Source organism: Pecten maximus, chromosome 6 (genome assembly GCF_902652985.1).
Source record: "Pecten maximus chromosome 6, xPecMax1.1, whole genome shotgun sequence".
Classification (NCBI taxonomy): domain Eukaryota; kingdom Metazoa; phylum Mollusca; class Bivalvia; order Pectinida; family Pectinidae; genus Pecten; species Pecten maximus.
Window position 1 is genome coordinate 14,108,708 of NC_047020.1, and position 10,047 is coordinate 14,118,754.

The following is a 10,047-nucleotide window of genomic DNA, read 5'->3' on the forward strand; positions in this document are numbered from 1 at the left end:
CAGGGAGTGGTAGAATGGATACAAGAAATGGTATAATAAATACAGGCAGTGTTAGAGAAGATACATAAAGGGATAAATTAATTTAGTGGATGTAAGGAGAAATAGAGTTGATACAGGAAGTGATGGAGTGAGTAAAGCAGGGAGTGATAGAATAGGAAGTGATGTTATGGATACAGGATCAGGGAGGAATAGAGTTGATACATGAAATGATGTAGTGATACAGGAAGTGGTGAAGTGGATTTAGAGAGAGATAGAATGGTTATAGTGGATACAGGAAGTTATGGGAGAGAAAACAGGGAGTGATGGAACAGTAGTAATGAAATGGATACATGATGGAGAGATAGAGTGGATCCGCGATCGATACAGGAAGTGATGTGACAGAGATATGAAGAAATAGTGGATACATGAAGAGTCAGAGTGGATACAGGGCATGATATAGAGAGGATACAGTTAGTGATAGATTGGATCCCAAGAGAGACAGAACAGGACGTGATTGTAGTGGATACAGGGAGAGAAAAGGTGGATTACAGGCAGTATGTGATGTAGACAGGTACAGGGACGATACATGGAGTGATCAGAGCGGATATAAAGGCAGTGTTAGGGATGGATACAGACAGTGATTTAATATGGATACAAGCAATGTTAGAGTTGATACAGGAGTGGATTAATAGAATCTAACAATGGTCTGTTTCATGGACAGGGATATCTCAACTCGAGTGTAAGAGTTTGGCCAGGCAGCACAAGGCTTTCTGAGTGCTGGCCAGCCAAACTCTTACATGAGGGTCAGCCCAGAAAAAAATCACATACTTGCAAGCAATTGTAGGCTTTTATGAAAGTGTTTCATTGTGCCATCTGCAATGCTCCTTGGAATGTGCATCAAAATTCATTACATCATCATTTACGACTTGGTTACGTAAAATGATGACGTTACGTTAATGTGAACAGCGTCGATCATTTTGCGCGTGTCAGCTGTCTTTACCCCCCTGTGTAATATCGATTTATCTTTTACCTGGCAACTGTGAGATAACCCTGCGAAGTATGTAAGAAACAGGGATGTAGTGGATACATGGAGAGATAGAGTTGATACAGGGTGTGAAAGAGTAAATCAGGACTCTCTACTTTTAACAATATCCTAATTCATGTCATTTTTTTCCAGGTTTTCTGTATTCTTTGGGAATTAAATTGCAATGTGCAATTAGTGATTTGTTTTGGATTTTATATCATAACTTCAGGTATGTACAGTTTTAATCCTTGCATAATATCAGATGTTTTCATAAATTTATGCTTCAATATTTATATATTTTTATGTAATGTATACACACAAAAAAAAAGATATTTTCATATACATTGTACTCAAGGTATCCGATACAGAAAGGTCTTCCTCTAGGGCAGCTCATTATTGTATTTCTCTTCCCTTTTTTTAAGTACATTAATTTAATTGTACAGCATTTTTCTTTCACCTTCTTACATATATGATATACCCTAATTAAATATATGTTCAACATTTCAACCCCTTACAAATGCAAGATGTGTGAACCATAATGACAGGCACTGCATGGATACAGTTTTCACAGGTCTGTAATCAGTATTTGTACAGGCTATACCCATGAATATTAACTGACGTGGCATGTCGCAAGTAACGCTTTCATGAACTGAACCTTAATTTAATGCCAGTATGGACCTTGAGTATGCCATACCAACAGACATTATGTAAGTCTAACGCAGGTGAACAAGTCAATCAAACGAGTGGCTAACTAAACTGCAAGAGGAATAGAATGTGATACTGTATAATCTCAATATTTAGAACACTTTAAATCAGATTGCATGAATTTGGCACGGCATCTGTCACTACTACAAGAGGGACTTCAACATAAAAAACCTTACCTGGGGATATACTTTCCGCAGTGGCTAATCTTCCACAGGATGTAGACACCAGGGCTGATAACTCTAATAGCAATATATACAGCAAGCGTACATTCTGTATCACCTGGACGCTTTACTTGTACAAAGTGCCCCATATGTGATTCAAGCTTCTTTAGTTACTTAGACTGAGTAAAACAATCATGGGGGAAGTGGTCTAGATATAGAAATAAAATGTGACATATTTTTTATGCATATATAACATCATATTCCAGTGTATATAGTTGATCAAATTTAAGATACTTGTATTAGTACAAGTATTTCCAACCTACCTACCTACCCTATCATTTTTTGGCATGTTAGTGGAAGCACACCTATTTTTATTGGCCTTAGTAAAAAGTGAGACAAAAAAGAGGGGCAATTATATGGACACAAAAAATTGATGTACCTGATACTGTATATTAGGTGTGATAATGATATCGTAACTCCAGATAACAGATTGGAAGAATAGAAATGTGTGTGAAAGTAGGATATGAATATTTATTCTAATACTGCATGTCATCTTCAATCCCTTATGAATTTGCAGCATGATCACAGCATAGATGCAGTATGAATGCAGCATGGAATTGCAGCATGAATGAAGCATGGCTGCAGCATGGTGCCTAATTTATCTCACTATATATTCTTACTAGTTAAAGCATGATTGCAGCATGTTTCAATTATGCAAATTATGCTGGGATCATGCTGCATTTATGCTTTAAGGAAGCATGGACGCAGCATGATCCCAGCATGGTCTGTGAAGCATGATCCCAGCATGGTCTGCAGCATGATCCCAGCATGGCCTGCAGCATGATCCCAGCATGGTCTGCAGCATGATGCCAGCATGGTCTGCAGCATGATCCCAGCATGGTCTGCAGCATGATCCCAGCATGTTTCAATTATGCAAATTATGCTGGGATCATGCTTCAATCATGCTTCATGGCAGCATGGTTTACAAAATCAATGAAAATCATGCAATAAAAACTTGAAAAATACTTCTGTATTATAATTACATTTTATTTGGTAATTAACATGGTATAAAACTTTTCATACAGGCTGTTTTTTCTAGTTCAAACATTTAAAACTTATCAATGAAATGAGAATGTGACAAAACAAATTTTAATTCTAATTTACCCATGGTACTTATATTATTTTATTTGCCTCTTATATTCTTTTTCTCAAAACTTCCATCACATACACAACACAGCTATCTTTTTCTAGTACAATTTTCAAATACAACTAATATCAATTCATCCTAGCTAGAAGTGGTTTGTTTCAACAAAAATAGTCAACACGATATACAAGGTCAATGTCAGTACATACTACAGTATGTATTTATAATTCTGTTTTTTTTTCTAAAATAGTAGGAAAATAGTACAAAATAATATTTTCCAGCAGAGTTAAAGTAGGATATGTATATATTTTGTCACCGATGCACAAGATTGATTTCAGACAGTATACATAGTTTCCTCGAAGTAGTCCAGATGTACTGGAAACTGGAAACATGTGTGTCCGTGAACTTAAAATAAACAAAAACAAGCAACAGTCGAAGACTTCTTCTATCGAATTTAACATTATTTCTAATAAACTGTGAAAAGATTATCATAATTTTGGAATCAATTCTAAATACTGATTAAATGAAATGTTGATTGACAATTTGAACAATGGTGTTGTTTGATGTAGCACGTACTGTAGTGATATATCTCGGTCACTGTCCCCGGGGATTTCAATACAACCAAGCTTGAGACGACTATATTATAATTTTTGCTAGTACAACAAATAACTAACAAGGATTTTTAGATTATATACATGATTTTTTTTGTATATATATTAATGTTTACACTTTTATTATGAAAGGAAATGTTGTATACCTCGACAGATAACATATCTCGAATAATCTTAATTAATGTGAAACATAAACGTCTTAATTTCTCTTCATTCCTTTCTGCTTTGTGTTAAGTCAATGCCATCAATTTGAACCACAATGCATGCGGTGTCCCTCATTCCAGAATGTACTGCATGCAGACTCAGTCTCTGTTGGAAGAAAGAAAGAATTTTAGAATATTCTTTTATTTTAAAATTAGAATAATTGTCAAGTTTTTGAAGATAATGTATGTATTTAACTTATGTACTTTTCATGATCACTTTGCTATCATTTATATATTATGTTTGCTTTGGAAGCCTTTTTATCAAGAAAATTTAAGCCAGCCACACAAAGCTACAAAATAAAACTTGCCAGCTGGATGACTTAATTATTAATTAAATCAAGCTACTCCCGAATTCTCCATCAGTTCATATCAATGTGAAACTGCAATATACTATACATAAAACAATGTTACTTACTTATAATTCATCTTAATTCACCTATTTCATTTAATCGTTTCAATTTGATGCAATAATCTGCAAACATCGATCCTCAAAAGAATGTGGAGGTAAAGATCTATCCCGAAAGCTTTCATTATCCAAAACACAAATTTTCCTCACCATTGTTTGTGAATACGTATGTACGTCATAATCATAGCAAGGGTTGTGTGAGTGGGGAAAAAATGCAATTTAAGTCGGGCCGAAGATCGTTAATAATAAATAAATAAAATTGAAAACTTACGATTGTAACACATGGATCGGTACTGCGTTTCCTTCAGCCGTGTAATCTGTGATAAATTAATCATCAAAACCCTGAAAAATAAATAATAAGGTATTATTGATATGAACAGATCTATATCAAATTCATCGTCGTATAATGTGAAACGATGTCAGAACATGAAGAAGATTATATAATTAAAACTTACCCTGTCTCGTAACGATGTTTGTCGGTAAAAATATGCATCGGTCGTCAAAAACAACGAGAAAGCTGATATTCTTTCGTCGGTAACTTGAAGTAAGTCGATCTTCTTCAGTAAGACGGGAAACAAACTTCGTTTTTAGGCTATCGTCGTGTTTGTTTATACTTTTCTTCTTGAAATAAACATCCGGTGAATTCAAACATGGCTATCAGACTTCCCGCTAAACTCGTGTGTGTTGCATCATGGGATAAATATTTTACTGCCAGAGATTAACACGATTCATTTTTACTTGTGCGTGTTTTTTATTCTAAATCATAAACTTCTATTGTGTCATACTTTTAAGATAAATATTACAGTATTTAATAATAATCTACTTGCATCGTGCACATTTAGATCGCACGAGCTCGAGGAGCACTCTCGTCACATCTCGGGAGCAAGGTAAACAAACGAGGTCATAGGTGAACCGAACGATAAACATGTAATCTGACCAGAGGTTTTGGCCTCGTCTGTCATACGCCTATTGTTTAATATGGATGTATTTTCAGACGAGGAACCGACCAATTCACGTTTTCTTTTAATGTTCACGATTTCAAATAATTCAGATTAAAGTACGGGAATATCGTCTGTTGTTAGTAAACTCATGTCGAGGTCGAGATCATCACAGCGCTTAGCTTCAATGTACGTTTTACAAGGAAGCGTCCGAGTGACAACATAAGTTCGACACATGTTTATTGGAGTTTATAGCGATGAATGTTGTGTCAAACACGACGTGATTTCGTATGCTATTATCAGATGTAATCTTAACACCGCATATATCCAGAAAGTATGCGATACAGAGACAAAGAGCAGGTGATTTTAATCTTATTTGATTGAATTAAAAGCGATATTCCAAGCACATGTGTAACTGTTGGTAGAGTGACCCCGATTTTGTTTTGGCGAACATGTTATATTTTACATGTATGGCTACCTGGTAGTAAGCTGGTGCATGGTAAATGGCAACGTCTTGGTTTATGTCAGTGTTTGGATAAAGTGGCTGATTCTATCTCCGATAAAAAGTGTATAATCGAAGCAAAAGTCATTATACTGGTTCTTCAAAAAAACGATCTAAACTCTGAAAATTTGAATGAAATTTTTATAGGGATGAGTTTTAAGTCGTCACACGAATGTACTAACTTGCAACATTCATCAATGTTTAAGTCAATTCCTTCTGAGATAGAACTACAAATGAAAGCTGACAAAATATCACATTTAAAAGCTGTGAACCGTTATGCTAACAAAGAACATACTTATAAACGAAATACTTAATTAAAATAATTGTTATTGAATTTTAAATAAATATGTGTGGTACTGATCAAGCATAAAAAGGAAATTCTGCAACACAAACATGTTTTTAAAAATTATTTTGTTATCACCATTGATACCTGGAAATTTTCTATATTTTATTTAAAATTAAAAAAAAGATACTAAAATATCTAATACCAACTTTTGATAATTTTCTGTATCTTATTTATTAATAATTGTTTAGGTTAATCTTGGTACCTGGGAAATTTGGTCCTAGATTTTGGATCCTCGCTTGGACCTACATTTCACCCACAGAAATTTTGTGATGTCCGAACAAAGGAATGCCCTTTTAAGCTAATACAGAATGGCCAAGCATATACACATTTCAACTTAAATAATTCATGTTAATACATGAAAGAATGGTGCAGTTCATTAAATTAACTAACTTAATACAGCATAATTGCAGCATGGTACAGTTTGTATCTAAAATGGCTAAGTTAATACAGCATGGTTGCAGCATGGTACAGATCCTATCTAAAATGCCAAAGTTATTGCAGCATGGTTGCAGCATGATGCATTTCATATGATAAATTTACTAAGTCCACACAGCATGATTGCAGCATGATATAATTCGATATCCAAACTGGCAAAGTTATTGCAGCATGGTTGCAGCATGGTACATACCATGTCTAAAATGACAAAGTTATTGCAGCATGGTTGCAGCATGATATGATTTGATATCCAAACTGGCAAAGTTATTGCAGCATGGTTGCAGCATGATACAGTGCATATGATAAATTAACTAAGTCGACAAAGCATGATTGCAGCATGATAGAGATCAGATATTCAATTACCTCAATTTTTAAAGCATGGTTGCAGTACATGCTGTACAGAAGCATGGTACCATGCTGCTATGCAGCATATGCTGCAATCATGCTGTGAAACTAGCAGCATGATGCCAGCATAAAAGCAGCATGATTGCAGCATATGCTGCATTGCAGTCCATGCTGCAAATTGATAAGGGATGCTAGCTGCTATCTAAGTTATCTCAATTTTCCTATAATGCCTGTGTCCACCAGTCTGATTTTTTACATTGGACTAGACCTTCATCAGCTGTTTGACATGATTGTGAGGGCGGTGCATAGATTACAGGATACATACACTTCACAAGTCTTTACAGTAATCACTTGTCCAGTAGATCAAAAACAATTGGATCACATTTTATTTGGAGTGTTGCCAATAATTTTATTCCTGTTGATAACTCAAGTTCATCTGATAATTCAGGCCAGAAAAGTCATCAAATTTGTTAAGTAAAGAAAGAGTTATCAGTGTACACATAGCATTTAACTAGCTCAACTAGTACGAAGGAAAAGGTGAAGTTTTTAGTTCACCGGGTCCAAGAAAAGATGAGCTTATATGCCATTGGGGTGTTGTCTATTAGCCATCACTCAATCTGTCTGACCTTTGTCAACTTTTCCTTTAAATCATTACCGGTGATAAGGGACTGAATGATTTTTATCAAATAAAACAATATTTGCTTCAAATCGCTACTAGTCAAAAAAGTTCTTATTGGATTTTCACCAAATTTGGCAAGAAACATCCTTGGCAGAAGGGGAACAGATTTTGCATAAATGGTGACTCTGACCCCCAAGGGGCCAAAGGGGCGGGGCCCAATAGGGGAAATAGAGGTAATTCTTTTAAATCGCTACTAGTCATAAAGTTATGAATGGATTTGAACCCAATTTGGTCAGAAACATCCTTGAGTGAAGGAGAACAGATTTTGCATAAATGGTGACTCTGACCCCGAGGGGCCAAAGGTGCGGGGCCCAGTAGGGGAAATAGAGGTAATTCATTTGAATCGCTACCAGTCATAAAGTTATGAATGGAATTGCACCCAATTTAGTCAGAAACATTCTTGGGGGAAGGGGAACAGATTTTGCATAAATGGTGACTCTGACCCTAAAGGGGCCAAAGGGGCGGGGCCCAATAGAGGAAATAGAGGTTACTCCTTTAAATCGCTACTTGTCATAAAGTTATGAATGGATTTGAACCCAATTTGGTCAGAAAAATCCTTGAGGGAAGGGGAACAGATTTTGCATAAATGGTGGCTCTTACCCTGGAGGGGCCAAAGGGGCGGGGCCCAATAGGGGAAATAGAGGTAATTCCTTTAAATCGCTACTAGTCATAAAGTTATGAATGAATTTGAACCCAATTTGGTCAAAAACATCCTTGTGGGAAGGGGAACAGATTTTGCATAAATGGTGACTCGGACTCCAAAGGGGCTGAAGGGGTGGGGCCCAATAGGGGAAATGGGGGTTATTCCTTTAAATCGCTACTGGTCATCAAGTTATGAATGGATTTGAACACAATTTGGTCAGAAACATCCTTGAGGGAAGGGGAACAGATTTGCATAAATGGTGGCTCTGACCCCAAAGGGGCCGAAGGGGTGGGGCCCAATAGGGGAAATAGAGGTAATTCCTTTAAATCGCTACTGGTCATAAAGTTATGAATGGATTTGAACCCAATTTGGTCAGAAACATCCTTGAGAGAAGGAGAACAGATTTTGCATAAATGGTGACTCTGACCCCCGAGGGGCCAAAAGGGCAGAGCCCAGTAAGGGAAATAGAGGTAATTCCTTTGAATCGCTACTAGTCATAAAGTAATCAATGGATTTGAACCCAATTTGGTCAGAAACATCCTTGAGGGAAGGGGAACAGATTTTGCATAAATGGTGGCTCTGACCCCAGAGGGGCCAAAGGGGCGGGGCCCAATAGGGGAAATAGAGGTTATTCCTTTAACTCGCTACTGGTCATAAAGTTATGAATGGATTTGAACCCAATTTGATCAGAAACATCCTTGAGGGAAGGGAAACAGATTTTGCATAAATGGTGGCTCTGACCCCAATGGGGCCAAAGGGGTGGGGCCCAATAGGGGAAATAGAGGTAATTCCTTTAAATCGCTACTTCATAAACTAAAAGTTAGGAATGGATTTGAACCCAATTTGGTCAGAAACATCCTTGAGGGAAGGAGAACAGATTTTGCATAAATGGTGACTCTGACCCCGAGGGGCCAAAGGTGCGGGGCCCAGTAGGGGAAATAGAGGTAATTCATTTGAATCACTACTAGTCATAAAGTTATCAATGGATTTGAACCCAGTTTGGTCAGAAACATCATTGAGGGAAGGGGAACAGATTTTGCATAAATGGTGACTCTGACCCCGAGGGGCCAAAGGGGCGGGGCCCAATAGAGGAAATAGAGGTAATTCCTTTAAATCGCTACTAGTCATAGAGTTATAAATGGATTTGAACCCAATTTGGTCAGAAACATCCTTGGGGGAAGGGGAACAGATTTTGCATAAATGGTGACTCGGACTCCAAATGGGCCAAAGGGGTGGGGCCCAATAGGGGAAATAGAGGTTATTCCTTTAACTCGCTACTGGTCATAAAGTTATGAATGGATTTGAATCCAATTTGGTCAGAAACATCCTTGAGGGAAGGGGAACAGATTTTGCATAAATGGTGGCTCTGACCCCAATGGGGCCAAAGGGGTGGGGGCCAATAGGGGAAATAGAGGTAATTCCTTTAAATCGCTACTTCATAAACTAAAAGTTATGAATGGATTTGAACCCAATTTGGTCAGAAACATCCTTGGGGGAAGGAGAACAGATTTTGCATAAATGGTGACTCTGACCCCGAGGGGCCAAAGGTGTGGGGCCCAGTAGGGGAAATAGAGGTAATTCATTTGAATCGCTACTAGTCATAAAGTTATCAATGGATTTGAACCCAGTTTGGTCAGAAACATCATTGAGGGAAGGGGAACAGATTTTGCATAAATGGTGACTCTGACCCCTGAGGGGCCAAAGGGGCGGGGCCCAATAGAGGAAATAGAGGTACTTCATTTAAATCGCTACTAGTCATAAAGTTATGAATGGATTTGAACCCAATTTGGTCAGAAACATCCTTGGGGGAAGGCGAACAGATTTTGCATAAATGGTGACTCTGACCCCAAGGGGCCAAAGGGGTGGGGCCCAATAGGGGAAATAGAGGTAATTCCTTTAAATCGCTACTAGTCATAGAGTTATGAA

At 37.3% G+C, this 10,047-nt stretch overlaps 1 long non-coding RNA gene across 1 annotated transcript; it reads right to left on the bottom strand.

The window, feature by feature from the left end:
• Window positions 1-3,089: 3,089 nt before the first annotated feature.
• Window positions 3,090-5,243, bottom strand: LOC117329036. Its single transcript, XR_004533093.1, has 3 exons — window positions 4,689-5,243; window positions 4,505-4,575; window positions 3,090-3,933 (listed from the first exon to the last, which is right to left on the bottom strand). It is a non-coding gene; the product is annotated as an uncharacterized LOC117329036 (long non-coding RNA).
• Window positions 5,244-10,047: the final 4,804 nt, after the last annotated feature.